Genomic DNA, 14,514 nt, shown 5'->3' on the forward strand with positions numbered 1-14,514 from the left:
GAGATGAGAAAAGGGGAGGGGGGAACCCACACCAAAACCCACAAACCACCATAACTCGTCATCCTAAAAATCCCTGTACTGTTAGTGTTTAAGTGTTTAAGTGCAAGAAAGCAGGAAAGAAAGGGGTAATTTTCAGTAAATTTTGCTTTGGGGCTTTGTTAGTACATGAAGAAGCAGCTGTATTTTTATTCTTCATTTTTATAATTACAGTGCATTCAGTTATCTTTTAAAAGGGGCTGCATTAAGATAGAATTCTTTTAAATCACTCCACAATGCACATAATGTCACACACCAATAGTAGTCCCCCTTGGCTCATCAGGATGGCAAGTTTCAGGTGTTTTGTTACTTGAAGTTAGACGCAGTTTCACCAAAGCTGCATTTACACAACAGCAGAGTGTGAATAAATTCACTGATAACACCTTCTGCCACCCTAATTAAGCTCGGCTTGCAAATCAGTCCAGGAAAAGAAAGAAGCTTAATTTGGCCTGGACCATTTTCAGCACTAATCAACTTTGACATAAACAGAGCACGAAGATGCCTGTCCCCAGCTTGGGTAGTCAGCTAGGCCCAATTTCGGGTTTGCTTTTTGGCAACTTTCTTTTTACTCATCTTGCCCAAGCTTGGGGCCTCAGTTCCCTGGACTTAGCACCGTTTACAGTGGGCAATAGGCATTTCTGGTTTAAAGGAAGCCCTTGCTTTCTGATGTCCCCAAAAGCTGTCCCTTAATGTGCTGAACCACAGAGAGGATCCAAAGGACTCATGGTTGTTTTTTTAATTGGCCACGCAGAACCCAGCCTATGAAACCCCACCTTCTGCATCCATCCGTAGCCTCCAGAAGGAAGCCATTTCCTAGTTTCTGAAGAATGGGGTTTTTTTTCCCCTTTTTCAAACAGCACAATCCACAACCCAACAGTGGCACTCAAGCTGGCTTCTTACAAAAGAAGGGGCTGTCCCTGGGCAGGGTCAGCCTCTTCACACTCCTTGAAGAGCCGGTCCATGTCTGCAAGCTTCAGACAACTGGTTTTATCCAAGAGGTGGATTTAGAGAGGGTGAACCCAGAATTAGCTCCTCGGTATACGGAGTTACTTTTTTTGTACGCCCTTTACAAGCAAAGGGTTACAGCGAGGCAACGCTCACCTGTCAAAGGCTGCAGCTGCTAAGCTTTATGAAAACTTAGTTCTGTGTGGTTTTGAAGGGAAGGGAGGCCAGACAAAAAGAACTTTGCTTCTTGTAGTTCATGCTCTTTCATCAACATGTAGAAACACTCCCTTGTGTAGCACAAATGGATTTGTTTAGAGGATTTTGAGAAACTGCTGTTTAAGCTGTTGCCAACAAATAATTGTCCTTATGACAGTCTCCAAGAGCCAGTCTTCCGCCAGTTTTCAACAACTGAATCCTTTTAGAAAAAGACAAGACAGAAACTTTCCACACTCTGAAAAGTCACAAGCAGCCGCAGGCAAGACTTGAAGTTACCAGAGCTCCCGGATGGAGAAGGAATGAAGATGCAGGCAGATGAGGATCCACCGCCCACACAGCCACATCAGTCCTTAGAGCTAATACTTAAGAACTACCCAAGAAACCATTTCAGTTTGGAGAATGCTCTCAGTTGCTCAAACCCAGCTGTACTACAACAATTGGAGATCAGCATATCGCTGCAAATGCTTCCACTGTGGGCAAAACTGCCACCAAGGGAACAAGACGTTTATACAACATGCTGGATGATGCAGTTCTTACTAGCTCTCAAAAAAAAAAAAAAAGGCAGCTAAAAAGTATTTGAACATCGTTAAGAGGCAAAAATATCAACATATTGAAAGAAAGATCAATTCTTGTAACTGTTTGGTTAAAATATCTCTTCTGCTACAAACATCTTTGCAAGAACCTACATGCCTTGGTCAACACCACCTGCATTTAGAAACTGTTTGAAGATGGGGCTGCTGCCAGTGAGTTTACATAAGGGATCATTAAGAAGCTATCAGTGCATAGTAACTGCACATCTAAGCCGCATGAAAAATACTCTCTATGCTTAAGTAAACCTTAAGTAAACCATGACTAGTTAGATACAGCTTTAGCTTTTTTCATTGCAGCAGAGCTCTATATATTTCAGACAAAGGATAACCAACCAGATTTATGCTTTACCATTGCTTACCGTTTTGTGGCCAATTTCCAAGTCTACTGAAAATACAGAAAGCTGAAACCCGGACTCAATCACCATGCCGCAGTAAAGTGTCAGGATTCAAATCCAAAGGCGTGGACCAATACTAATTTCTGGATCCAAACTAAACTCCAGATGGAAAACTCAAAGCACAGCAGCATTTCTACCGTGCGTCTAGATTTAGTTCAGATCCCTACAAAGGCGAGCCCAGAAACAAAATCCTTTGGCTTCCCTTAATGCCTTGGGGAGCATCAGGTGTCAAAGCACCTCTGTAAAGGTGTATCTCCACTGAGAAGGCCAGAAAAATAATTGCCTCTAGGTTCACCTTGCAAATGCCCCTGCACCTCAGACCCTTTCTTCCCTTGTCCCACTCATCCCCACAGATGTCTGGAAATGTAGGTGATTCTGCAGGTGTGGTCCTAAATTTCATGCACCCCAAAAAATACCACTTCGGGGCTTCTATCACATTTCATCTCTGGTTTATTTTGGGGTTGCCTGCTCTCCCAACAACCCAGCTTTAAACCCCGTGATACACCTGCCACTGTCATCAACAAGAGCTGTTAAAGAACGTGGGTAAATTCCCACAAACAGGCAAAAGGGGTCAGTGCAGAGGGCTTTATATCTTAAGTGTCTCTACTTTGCCAAAGCCCAACAATGAAAACAAGTGTCTTGCCCTCTTTTCCCTCACTCCACTTTCCCACTGCCACTCCAGTAAAAATCCCTCTGTGGAGCAGTAGATACCCATGTGAAAAACAGCACACGCTTCTGGGATGGTTTTAGACCCTAAAGGTAAAAAGACCATGGAAAGCCACAAAAGAGAACAGGGCACATTTCCAGGCCTGAAACAGGGTTGAAAAGAGACAGTGGGACTCTGAAAGACGAGACGGAGAGATGCATGAAAAGGAGAGTAAGAAATTGAGGCCCACTTTCACCCCAAATGCATATTTTGCCTGCTATTTTAGTGCCCTGCTAGTAGAGATGGAAGCAGCAGAGATCAGAGATCAAAATAACCCTAAAATTACCTGGCATTTAAGCAAATGTTTCCTCTTTGCCACTAATCCACTAATCTTCTAGTGCCTTGATCCAAGGTTGATTGGCATTCTAAAAATACGTAGGTAGAAGGCATGTAATTGTGGCTCTAGATTTTAAATAAGCATGAGTTGTCACAGACTATGGAGAGGCTAATTCCAAACCATTTAGAGCCACCCCAAACAGCCACGAGAGCCCTCCTGGCCATTGCACGCATCTCATGCAAAACCAACAGGAGTTACGTTATGATATTTTACACTTTCCTTTCGCCTGACGGAGAACTTTGTGGAGGTAAATAGAATGCTTCACCTGATGAAGCAAGCCATACCATGCTGTTTTGGAGACCTCAGTAACTGTTTGAGCATACATTAGAAACCGAGTATTTCGTACTGAGCAGATCACGGCTGGATTAGGCACGGACCGCACCATAGCTGAAACACGCTTTAGTACCTACGGTCTCCATGAGTGTACTAACAGCTGGGAGGTCTAATAAATTCAGGGAAGTGCAAAAGAAAACAGAATTAACAAAATGTATGGGTATAGCAACACAACTCTGAAAACTGTGGTGTCTTGGTGCGACAACATGGGACAGCTAAATCTGAACAACTACAGAAAACAACTGCATAATCATTTTCCAGGAGGAAGAAGTGATAATTCCTTCAAATCTAGACAGGAGGGAGTCATTTACAGTGTGTAAGGATGGGTTTCAATAATCCCTACTCATGTTCCCTATAATAGATAAGCCCACCAACTAAAGAGCATCATTCTATGTACGAGAAAGCAAACGTACGTTGTATTCACAACCACATACACGCGCTTGCTCCCTCTCTCCCAAAGCGAGCAGACTGGCAGGAACACTCTGTTACAGGTTCAAAAGCTGCCCCTTGCACCTGCGGCTCTTCCTAGCTCCACAGAACGGCCCGAGCAACAATAGAGACGGTCCTCAAACCTCGACACCATCTGGCTCGTAATTCCTCGCAGCACTGCGGTAGCATCAAGAGTTCCTGCATTGCTCCCGCGGGATTAGAATTCCCATCTCAAATCAGACAGGATACACACACGCCAGATTAAAGAGATGCAGGCATTTGCATATCTCTTCAGGGTTTGACAGGTTTCTGGTGATTTATTCTGCAACACGCAAATCCACCGAGAGCATCCCTGATGGGTACCTCCTCACCGCAAAGGTTAACAGGTCTGTGTGCGTTGGATTAAATATTTACATTAGAAGCAAATTGCTTTGGATACTTACATAGGAAGCACATACAAGAGGCAAGACCCAAACTATAAATATTTGTGACAATACATGATGCAGATCTCAGCAGTTACATAGCTGCGAGTTTACTTAGCAATAAGCTAAGCAGAGGGTAGCTGAGCACAAGTATTACTGGATTTTTGCTTAAATAAAGCCTGCAGTTTTTTCATCAGGCTGAAAAAAAACCACCTTCTTGCAAAGGACTGTAAGATGATTCACTAATATTAGATTACCACAGACTATAATGAATATTAAAAGGGCTCCATACGTATACAGAGAATCAGTCCAATGGGGCTAGTCTCCGAGTCGTCACAAGAACAGGCAGTGCATGTGGAGAAACAGAACTGCCCTTTGAAATCAAAAAGAGTATGTATGTACACCAGATTAAAGGGATCTGAGCGCTCGCATACATCCTACAGCTGCAAATGTAAGGGTCATGAAAGAATTGCAAAACATTCAAACTTCTGGCAACGTTTATTTATAAGCCAAAACAACAAAGCTTCAAAAAACACACTCCCCCTGCCTCTGAAAAAGGCTGCTTCTTAAAGTAGAAGTCCACCCCAGGCTTTGAATTCAGCAAGGTTTATTCTCTGTTTATACCAATATGACAGCTTGAATGTGACTTATTTTAATACAGAAATATGAAACTTCAACCTGAATCTGTATTTTGTGGCATCAGAGCATCAATTTATAAACAGCCTGGGGAAAAAAGGTATTTCAAATCAGCTATAAAACTAGTGCAGTACCAGTTTTGGTGGTGCTTCTGGTTAACCCTTTCCCAAATTAATCCTTCTGCAAAGAAACATCCTTTTGCCACCTATCCAAGAGATCTGAACTCTTTGGTGTGTTTATCTAGGTATCTCCCTCACCTTTTCGGCTCCCTTTCTTATACCGGTGCCTTCCAACACAGCTGGCTCTGGCTGCAGGTTAGCGCTGAGCCCCGTTTCATTCAGGTCAGTAACACTGTCCACTTTGCGGTGAGGGAGGAGGATGCGCCCATAACAATCCTGCAACAGTACTATCCCGCATCACCTTCCCACCTCTCCATCGCGTCTTCCATATCTAAAGAGACGACGGATTTCGATGCAGCCCGCAGGGGTAGATCTTGAGCAGCTGACTTAATGGCAGCAAAACCTGAGGCCCATATAGGTACAGCTTCTCTCTGGTTGAGATCCAAGTGCGGTCGCCCTACCCGAATGATAACACACAGACCCACGTGACTGCAATAGTCATCCAGGTGGACTCTCTGACAGAGGTTTGCGCTTTCTGAGGCAAACGACAACATTGCTGCGTCTCCCTGAACTGCCAGGGCATGTCAAAGAAGTCAGGCAATCGACATTGGCTAAACTTATGTTTTCTAAGCCTTTTTAGATTTTGCTTTGAAATGCGTTTAATCACAACCTCGTGTCAACCTGTAGAAGCAAAAGCGCTTGTTTCAATACATGTTCTGTCCTGACAGAAGGTCAGTTTTTCCCTTTCCCTAGCCTTTCTTTCACTTCCTAGTTGGGAAATTGTGCTTTCTCAAAAGATCAAAACCTATGTGAGCATAGCTCAGTAAGAAAGCTACAGTTGGAGTGTATTACAATAACAAAATTACACAAAGCTTTGCAGACACCGAACACAAAATTTCTGCAGTGGCTTCTAAGAATAATCTATACCTGCAATTAGCAGAAAAAGGTGGCAGTGGTGGGGGGAATAACCTAAGTTCCTCTGCAGCTTTAACCTCAGTGGCTACAACAGAAAAAAGCTGCAATGATTTATTTCTTAACATCAAGCTTGTGTCACCTTGACCCCACACAATTCCCAGGTTGTAACTTGATCATTGCTACTCATCTGCTGCATGGCCTTTGGTGAGCCATAGGCTGGCAGCCCACAGGGCAGGGGCTCCGTGAAGCCGCCCAGCAGCAGCAGCAATGCTTCAGACGCCACCAGCTCCTCCTCTCGCCTCTCCTCATTCCCAGCCCTGCACACAAGCTTTTAGTTCACCAGCTCAGGCGTTTCCAGTGGGGAGCTGCACCGGGTGAGCTGAGCCAGCTGAAGGACACCTGGGGGAGGGATGGAGGGATGAAGAAGAAAGAAGAGAAGGTAAAGTGAAAAAAATGCTTTCCACCCCACAGCTGGATTAATCTTTTTCATTTTTCCATCCAGTTCACCACATCTGCACAAAAACTGTAGGAGAGTGGGAAATAGTAGGTGAAGGAGAGCAGGAAGAACGAGGACAGCCCATGCTGGCACTACTACCCAGGACAAGGGAATACATTCAAAGTCCAAACAACCCCACAATGACTCAAAACCTGAAAAAACGAGCTGCACATCTACAAAAGGAACTTCTAAGCACCAGCCCATCTAGCTCACAAAGAGTACAGCAAAGCTGGGCAATTCAATAATCGTGCACTACAGCAAGAAGCATGAATGTGCGTCTATATATTTTTTTAATATATTATATAATTGTAAGCAGAAGAGAAGTTTTTGACCACAGCTTATTTCCCCAGCATTATTCAGAAAGCAAAATTTCCAAGTCAGATCATGAATATGGAAGTTGCTGCACCTTTGGACGTTTCGAGTCTAAGCTGTCCCTTCCTTTAAACCGCTGGTCTATGCGAGCTATACACGTACAAAATTTGAAACCCACACATGCTCCTTAAGATGGAGAAAGGAGCTGCAGCAGGTCGAATTTTCCTGAAGAGCCCTTCTCCTCAAAGATGATTAATTAATTCCCTGACAACCAGAGCAGCTCCGTGCTTCCCACAGGATGCCCTGAGGCAGAAGAGGCTGCAATGCACTGCAGGCTGCTTCAGCTCCCCCAGGACCAGCTCGGGAGTTGCTGCAGTGTAACCTACACCACGAAAAAGGGGGTTTCCCACTGGGACATCATGCAGACCGGCTCAACAGGATTTCAGCCTTGTTTCATCTAGCGCTTCCTTTACAGCCTCAACTCTATCTAGAACATCAAGGTTCTGTCTGATCTACAAGGTAGACCTTGTCCCATCTTAAAAATGCTACCTGTTGTTTCCTCTCCCATTTTCTCACACTTTCAAAGAGGTCACCAAACGCAAAAATCCCTTTTTAGTAGACAGATGTGACATTTGGAGTTTTGTACGAGGGAGGAAAAAAGAGAGAAAACCAAAACCCCACAAAATTAGGAAGAGATTGGTTTAACATTACACGTGCAAGCTCCATAACGGCATTAGAAATCGAGAAACTGGACAGGAAGGAAGGCCTAGACATAACGATCAAGCAGGAGAACATGGGTAAGCAGGTAGGACCTCAGACCACAGCACCAGCCATCACAGGGAGCATCAAATCCTTTCCATGTTTGTCAGGGACACAGGATCTGTTCAAACAGATTTGCAGGGACAGTCTCGCCGCGCTCTCCTGAAACACAGTTTGTCATCACCAAGGTAGGAGTGAAATCAGTCCAGCATCCCTTTAGCTGCCATCTGCGCTCCCACAGGGAGGAGGCTCAAACTTGTCAAATGCCTTGAATTAAAAATAATAACCTCTTGCATTGGAAATGGCAAGAGGTGGCAATTTCAGGGTAACAGCCTGAAGCCACTGGCCGTCAGCAGAGCCCACCACATATGACTAAGCATGAAAAATAGGCCCCCAGAATCCAAGCGTAACACTGCATTTGGGAAAGTCGCTTTTGAATATCCAGAAAATAATACAGAGTCTCTGAGAAAGCAGTAATTTGTTTAGGAAAAAATACCAGTCTTTTAGGATAGAAGATAAAAGGGGGGCTGGGTTACAGCAAATCTAGTTCCTGTTACTGGCCCCTCCTCTTTTAAACAGCTATTTTTGATCACTTTTTTTCAGAGAAAGAATGAGACACGTCATTAGCATGAACACGGCAGGTAAGATGTTGCTAGAAGATGAGGAGGAAAAAGGAAAAGGAGAAACCCAGTAGGACACATGGTCTGCACGACACAGTCCCGTTTGCCCTGCAGTGCGGGAGGTGAGAGCGATGAGGGACCAGATTCTCCCCAGCCCTCCCCGCCTGCAGTGGGGGCAGAGCTCCCACACCAGCCAGGCTTCTTTCGCCCAGGACCGGGAAAAATAAAACACCCAAACACCACAAAAAATAAACAAATCTAGAGATACCAGAGTTGGAGAAGCATTTCAGTGACTATTCAAGGATGTGCGCTGGAGACTCCTTTGAAAGCCCATCCATTTGTGTTAGTGCCTAGCTGGAAACTAAACAAAAATTTTGGAAACAAAATATTTGGAAACAAAAACTTAGGGGTTGGTTTGTTCGGTTAGTTTTTTTTAAACCTTTTGCCCCCACTTAAGAGTATCCCCCAAACCACTTCACCTCCCTTTAAGAATGCAGTGTTTCAGAAAGCACTGCTGGTAGCCCGTACTCTTCTGCCCAATTAATAACCTCACACCCACCAAATGCTCCACGCCATCAGACACCACCCAAGGAGACCTCGGCGGTGAGGGCGTTCAGGCTTTATGCGAGTTTTGGTAACACAGGGCTGTATCTTGTCACATCCTCATGCCCAAAGCAGCCGGAGTCCCACCAAGATCCCCACTGGAGCTACCTCACATATGAGTAAGCACAAGGCAAGGCTGGGGACTTTGGTCCTTTCTTCACCAAGGCCTAATAGATTTTTCTAGCGATGAGAGCATTCAGAAAGCTGCTCCGTTCCTGTGTCTCTGTTCTCTCATCTCAGACAGATTTATTGATAATGATTTTTCCCTAAGAAGCAGGATTTCTTACGTTGCTTAGCTTATGATTAATTGGGGCATCTTAGACCAGAAGGTCTGCTTAGTTCCCCTAAATGAGCCTCCTAAATGATGACAACATGCTTAACATGTGGCAGGGACACAGTTCAAAAGTTCATTTGGGCTCCGCTTTGCTCTAGAAAACAGTTTTGATGTGTAAATTTAGGCAGAGGCAGATGTACCTAGAGGTTTAGGAGGCATAAAAGGCATTTAGAGCATGGCTGTGCCCGCTGTGGGTAACAGGAGCATACCAATTCTATGCGGTTATACAATGAACTGTTACAGCTACAGCCTGAGCGGGGATGACTAATGCAGAGCAGATAGATACTCAAACAGATGGACCCCTAACAGAGGCAGAGAGGAAGCTGAAGAATTTTGGGCATAGGATCATCCAAAACACATACCTGTGAAAGCAGAGGGATCAGAATAACCAGGTTGGAAAGGACCTCTGGAGGACCAAGCCCCATTCAAGCCAGGCCTGACTTCAAAGCCTAATCATGCTGCTCAGGACTGAGACAAAAATAATTTTTGAGATTAAAAACTGCAAAGACAATTCAATAGCTGTAGGGAGGGGAGAGCAAAGTATAATGTCAACATTTCAGCATCTTTGGAGTAGAAAAGCATAAGTTGGGATCTCTGATTTAATGCTTTCAGTGCAAACCAGGAGGCACTCTTGAACCTGCAGTGTAAATACCAGGCAAGAAAACAGAGACTGTGAGGCGTTAGAGCTATGAATCATCCCTTGCCAAGCGTCGGGTCTTCTCTCAGAAATATTTCCACCTTCCAGCCTTCATGTTGTTTAGTACTAACTCATCCATTACAGTATAAGGTAAGACGAGCAGCAGCATCACTAACATCATCTTCTGGCTGGAGACCGCATGCTGAACTTAACTCATTCCCCCCTGCCTTGCCTTTCCAGGAGAAGAGAGCCCAGCACGCTCCAAGGCACCCCCTGTGTCTCCTAAATATTACAGCTCCAAGGACACTGCACCTTCTCTTGGCTTTCATATTTATGGGCACATACAGCAAACCATGCCGATTTCCCACTGTGAAGCCACTTTTTTTTTTAGCAGTTGGCTAGGGACTTTACACAACAAGGAGGCCGAAGAGAAACACTCCGTACAGTTTCAGTGCCTTTCCTTGCACAGCTGCATCCCGGGCAGGACTTACGCTAATCCCTCCTGAACAGCCTCGTTGCTCTTGCCTTGCTACAGGGCAGCCTGCCGCAGCCCTCCTGACATTGCTTTAATGCTGATTAGTCCCGACACAATTCTGGGGCAGGCTTCCTGCCAGCCGAGGGAATGAACAAAATTGGTTTGCGCACAGGCCAGACGACAGCTGCAGTCACTCCAGCTCAAATCTGTTGAATAAGGACCCTTTTCTTGTTTACCAAGATGAGGCTAAATTAGCCCAGCGTGAGACAGAAGGACAGAGCAAATCCTAAAAGCCAGAGATGCCAACCTGGCTCTGAAGGTGCAAAATGCAACTTGGTCAGGCCCCATCCCTTGGGCTCAAATAAGCCACTGGTGAAACAAAAGCTTTGTGTAATGTGACACCCCACCCCACCCCAGTCCAGGTAAGAGTTTTAAAGGGAAAGGATTTGGGGAGGGAAGAAAATTACAAGCAGAATTCCCTCAGGGTTTTTTTCAGAGCGAGAGAGACACTCGGTGCATGCTTTACTTGGAGCATGTTTTTCCCCCATCTCTTTTTCCTCCAGCTCTAGGGAGAGAGAAGCCTCCAGCCTCCCTAAGCTCCCCCTGCCCTTAAGACAGCGGCAGGTCCTGCTCTCACTACAAATTTTTCCTCCTGGCCTGATTTTCTCCTGTGCTGCAAGACCAGAATCAATCTGCATTTATCCAGCTAACTTAAGATGCCTGTAGTATGGCATTGGGCAGCACTATAAAGCGTATCAAGCACACAGGCACCTCCAGACTGCTGCCAAAGGAAAACTCAACATGCTTTCTGGTCAAGTCATTCTGGTATATATTTAAGGACAGATGGTCATTAGGTGCAAAACTATTAAGACTGACAATATACTGTTTAGTCCACAGAACATAATTAAAATTAAGATGCATCAAGATTGAGAGAAGCAGTACAAATAAAGACTCATTTAGATGATTGCTGCTCTTGGTTTAGAGATGGGGAAACAGGGAAAGAAGCAAGAGTTGAGAAAGATTCAATCTGACGATTAAAAAAAAACCAAGTTATTTTTTGACAAGGTGCTTATATCTTCCTCTGGTTTGGCAAAACCTGTGTTATGCAGAGCCGTGGAAGCTGCCTGAATAGCAAGAGGTTACAGGTAGGCCTTTTATTTGCTGGTGCAGTCTGCAGGGAGATTTCTGCCATCACTTGAGCATACACTTCCTTGTTCCCCTCCTTGGGGAGCACCTTGGGATGCTATGGCCTGCTCTCCCCATGTAAGAGAGACTCACCAATCTCAGAGATTCCTCTAAAGAGCATCTACAAAGCTCCAGAAGTTTCTAAAATAAGATGCCCTTATTAGCATGCTGTCAGTAAGTACCTGTATACCAGCATTAGGTATGATGCTTGTTTTTAAAATGCAGAGGGTATCTTGTTTGGAAGGTTTGCTCTTCAGGAGTGATCTATTGATTTGATCTGAAGCATCACCTCTGTTTGCAGAATGATGCACAGATCTCTTGACATGAATTGCAGAATCCATCATCTTCCCAGAAGCAGCACATGCACAGAGACAACACCTGCACGTGAACCGCTTTCACAAACTTATTGTCAGCAAGGCTGGTATTAATCAGGCTCTTACAAAATGGATTTAATGGAAAAGTAACACTGCTGAGCTCTCTGGTCTTTGAAAAACTTTAAACTCATATCCAAAAGTGGATACAGCACCACAGGATTTTCCTTTTATATATATGAGAAGTCCAGCTTTTGACACTTGCAGCGTTGGCTGCTCACTGATTGGGGGTTTATGAATTCGTTAAGTACCTCCTCTTTGGCCTGAAAATTCCTTGGGTGCCTCCAGCTCTGCAGGATGCTCCTTCCCATCAGCCGCCAGAGACACCGCTTCTGCCCAGGTCAGCTACAGTTCAGGCACCACTTTGCCTGGTGTCCAGTCCCTGCATGGCCTGATCCAGCAAGCAAGCGTCAGGTGTTTTACAAGCATAGTATCCTCACCAAATGCAGCTACAGCTTCTTTCTCAGGGAATAGCAAGGGTCTGCTTTAACATGGCGTGAGATGTAGAACACTTGCCTTCAGGCATGAAAAATTTGTTCAATTGGGGGCTTTTTTGCTTGCTGGAGTGGGGAGAGTTGGGGTCTAAATTTCCCTCTCCCACCTCCCAGAAAAGGCACTATCAACCAAAAATAGCTTACTACGCAAAAAGGAAGTGCACCATTAGTATGCTGGAAGAAGACAGGCAAGAAAGATCTCAAACATAACCCACGAGCCTGGATTTTCAGTCAATGCACAAACACTCCTGGGGTCTGGTGTGCTCCCTGCCCAGCTTCATGTGCATGGGGATCCTCCTAACCAGCTTTTAAACAACAATGTGAGAGCAGCGACTGGTACCCAGACAGCTGTGGAGAAGACTCGGGGTAGTATCTCCCAAGTGATATGTCTCTTGGACAATCAAGGAGATCCCAGCAACTAAAGGCAACTAAAGAAAGATACTTCTTATTTTAGGCTTACTTCCTATGTCACCTACAACATTCCAACAGAGCAATATGCCACCTTAATTATAAAGTCCATTTAAAAAAATAAATAATAAAAATCTTTTTTCCTGTTAACAGGATTTGGGTCCCATATGTTCTTGAATATCAGAAAGAACAAAGGAAGATAAAATGCATCTCTTCAGTTTGTTCTGTTCAAGACCACCAGAAGGAGGGCTGAGGTAGGGGAAAGGAAATTGTGTCTTTGAAAGAGTAAAAGGAAACGCGTCAATTAACCTTTTGTAGTTTATTAGACGCTACAGAACTTCTGTTTCACATAAACTAACCAAACATAACCAGTTAAACATGAAGCTTAGTCAATCTATTTTCTTGCATCCTACTAATTTTAAAAAACGTGTCCCTTCTCTCCACTGAAGTATAGCACCCAAGCTCTAGGACAACTGTCGCACCTTGACTAAAAAAAGGTAGTGTCTTTCTTCACTTTATTAAGAACAAATAAAGCATATGCCTGAAGGATTTTGGCAGCTATCTTTGGCAATAAACAGTATCTTCCAATTATCTGGGTACCTGCAGAGGAAGAACGCATGTCACCCTCCGCAGGGCTCTCAATATCACAACAAGGTTCCCAGACCTACTAGCTGCTACTTCATCATCCCTGCAAGCAATTCCCATCAAAATCCTGCCAAAAGAAGGAATTTCACTAAACTCTTCACTAGCTTGTCTTAGACTTAAATCTTGTCCAGTAGGAAAACAGAAGGAACTGATATTTCTCAGTAGTTCTCAGGGTCCAGACATAGACCAAAGGAACTTAGCATTTAAAGCCATTTGGAGAACTCTGTGCAGAAGGACCTGGCCATGCAGAAACCAGCCTCAGGTCACAGTCTAAACACCTTTCTCTCTTCGGCCGTTCAATAGACAGCTTTTACACACAGGGAAAAGAAAAAGCCAGTCTTACTGACGATGCTGAGAAGAAAAAAAGAAACTTTGTTAAAAGACAAAAACAGACACAGAAGGGGAGGGGGAAGTACAAAGTGAACTTTTGTATGTCTATATATCTTCAAGACAGAAGTGTTACTAATTTTAAATTCAGAATTTATTCATGCAGTTAGCAGCTTTTCTGAAGTTCCCCATTTTATCTCCAAGACTTACTGTGTTTACATAAAGATAACCGTATCAAAGACTGAAAGATTTTAAGCATTTCAAGATGAACACCAATAAACCACTAGCTTGTGGAACAACAATTTCACTTCCCTGAAAGTAGCAGGCTGTGGAGAAAGGCCAGTCTCTTAGCAGTCAGCAACCTTCACTAAATGGTTCAGCAAATTTACCATGTCAGAGTTATTTACTGCACCAGTGCTGGAAATTTACCTCGGCTAAAACATTACAGATGAAGCTTAGCAGAAATCTCAGGTCCAGGACAGGACAAGCAGCATGTTCATCATTCCATCATCCCTCAGAGAACGGGCGGTCAAATGAGTTTCTGTTAATCACTCAGCTACACTATTCCCTATGACTAAGTTGCACAAGTCACCTTCAAACAACCGTCACCCTGAGTGACTTAACTACTGTCATTGCTGGTCTCAGGTGAAACTTCACAGCATGCAAGGTGCTTAACCATGGTTGCACCACCCCATATACGTTTATAAGGTTCATATGGAAAAAACTAGTGATTTTCCATTGGTCCTCTGGCACGTAAGGCTTAGCCAGG

The 14,514-nt window shown here is 44.3% G+C and overlaps 1 protein-coding gene across 5 annotated transcripts in view; it reads right to left on the minus strand.

The window, feature by feature from the left end:
- DENND5B (DENN domain containing 5B) overlaps positions 1-14,514 on the minus strand; it is a 120,164-nt gene that overhangs the window by 73,683 nt on the left and 31,967 nt on the right. The gene's annotated exons all lie outside the window — the stretch shown is intronic.

The sequence above is a fragment of the Chroicocephalus ridibundus genome, chromosome 1 (genome assembly GCF_963924245.1).
Source record: "Chroicocephalus ridibundus chromosome 1, bChrRid1.1, whole genome shotgun sequence".
NCBI classification, from domain to species: Eukaryota; Metazoa; Chordata; class Aves; order Charadriiformes; family Laridae; genus Chroicocephalus; species Chroicocephalus ridibundus.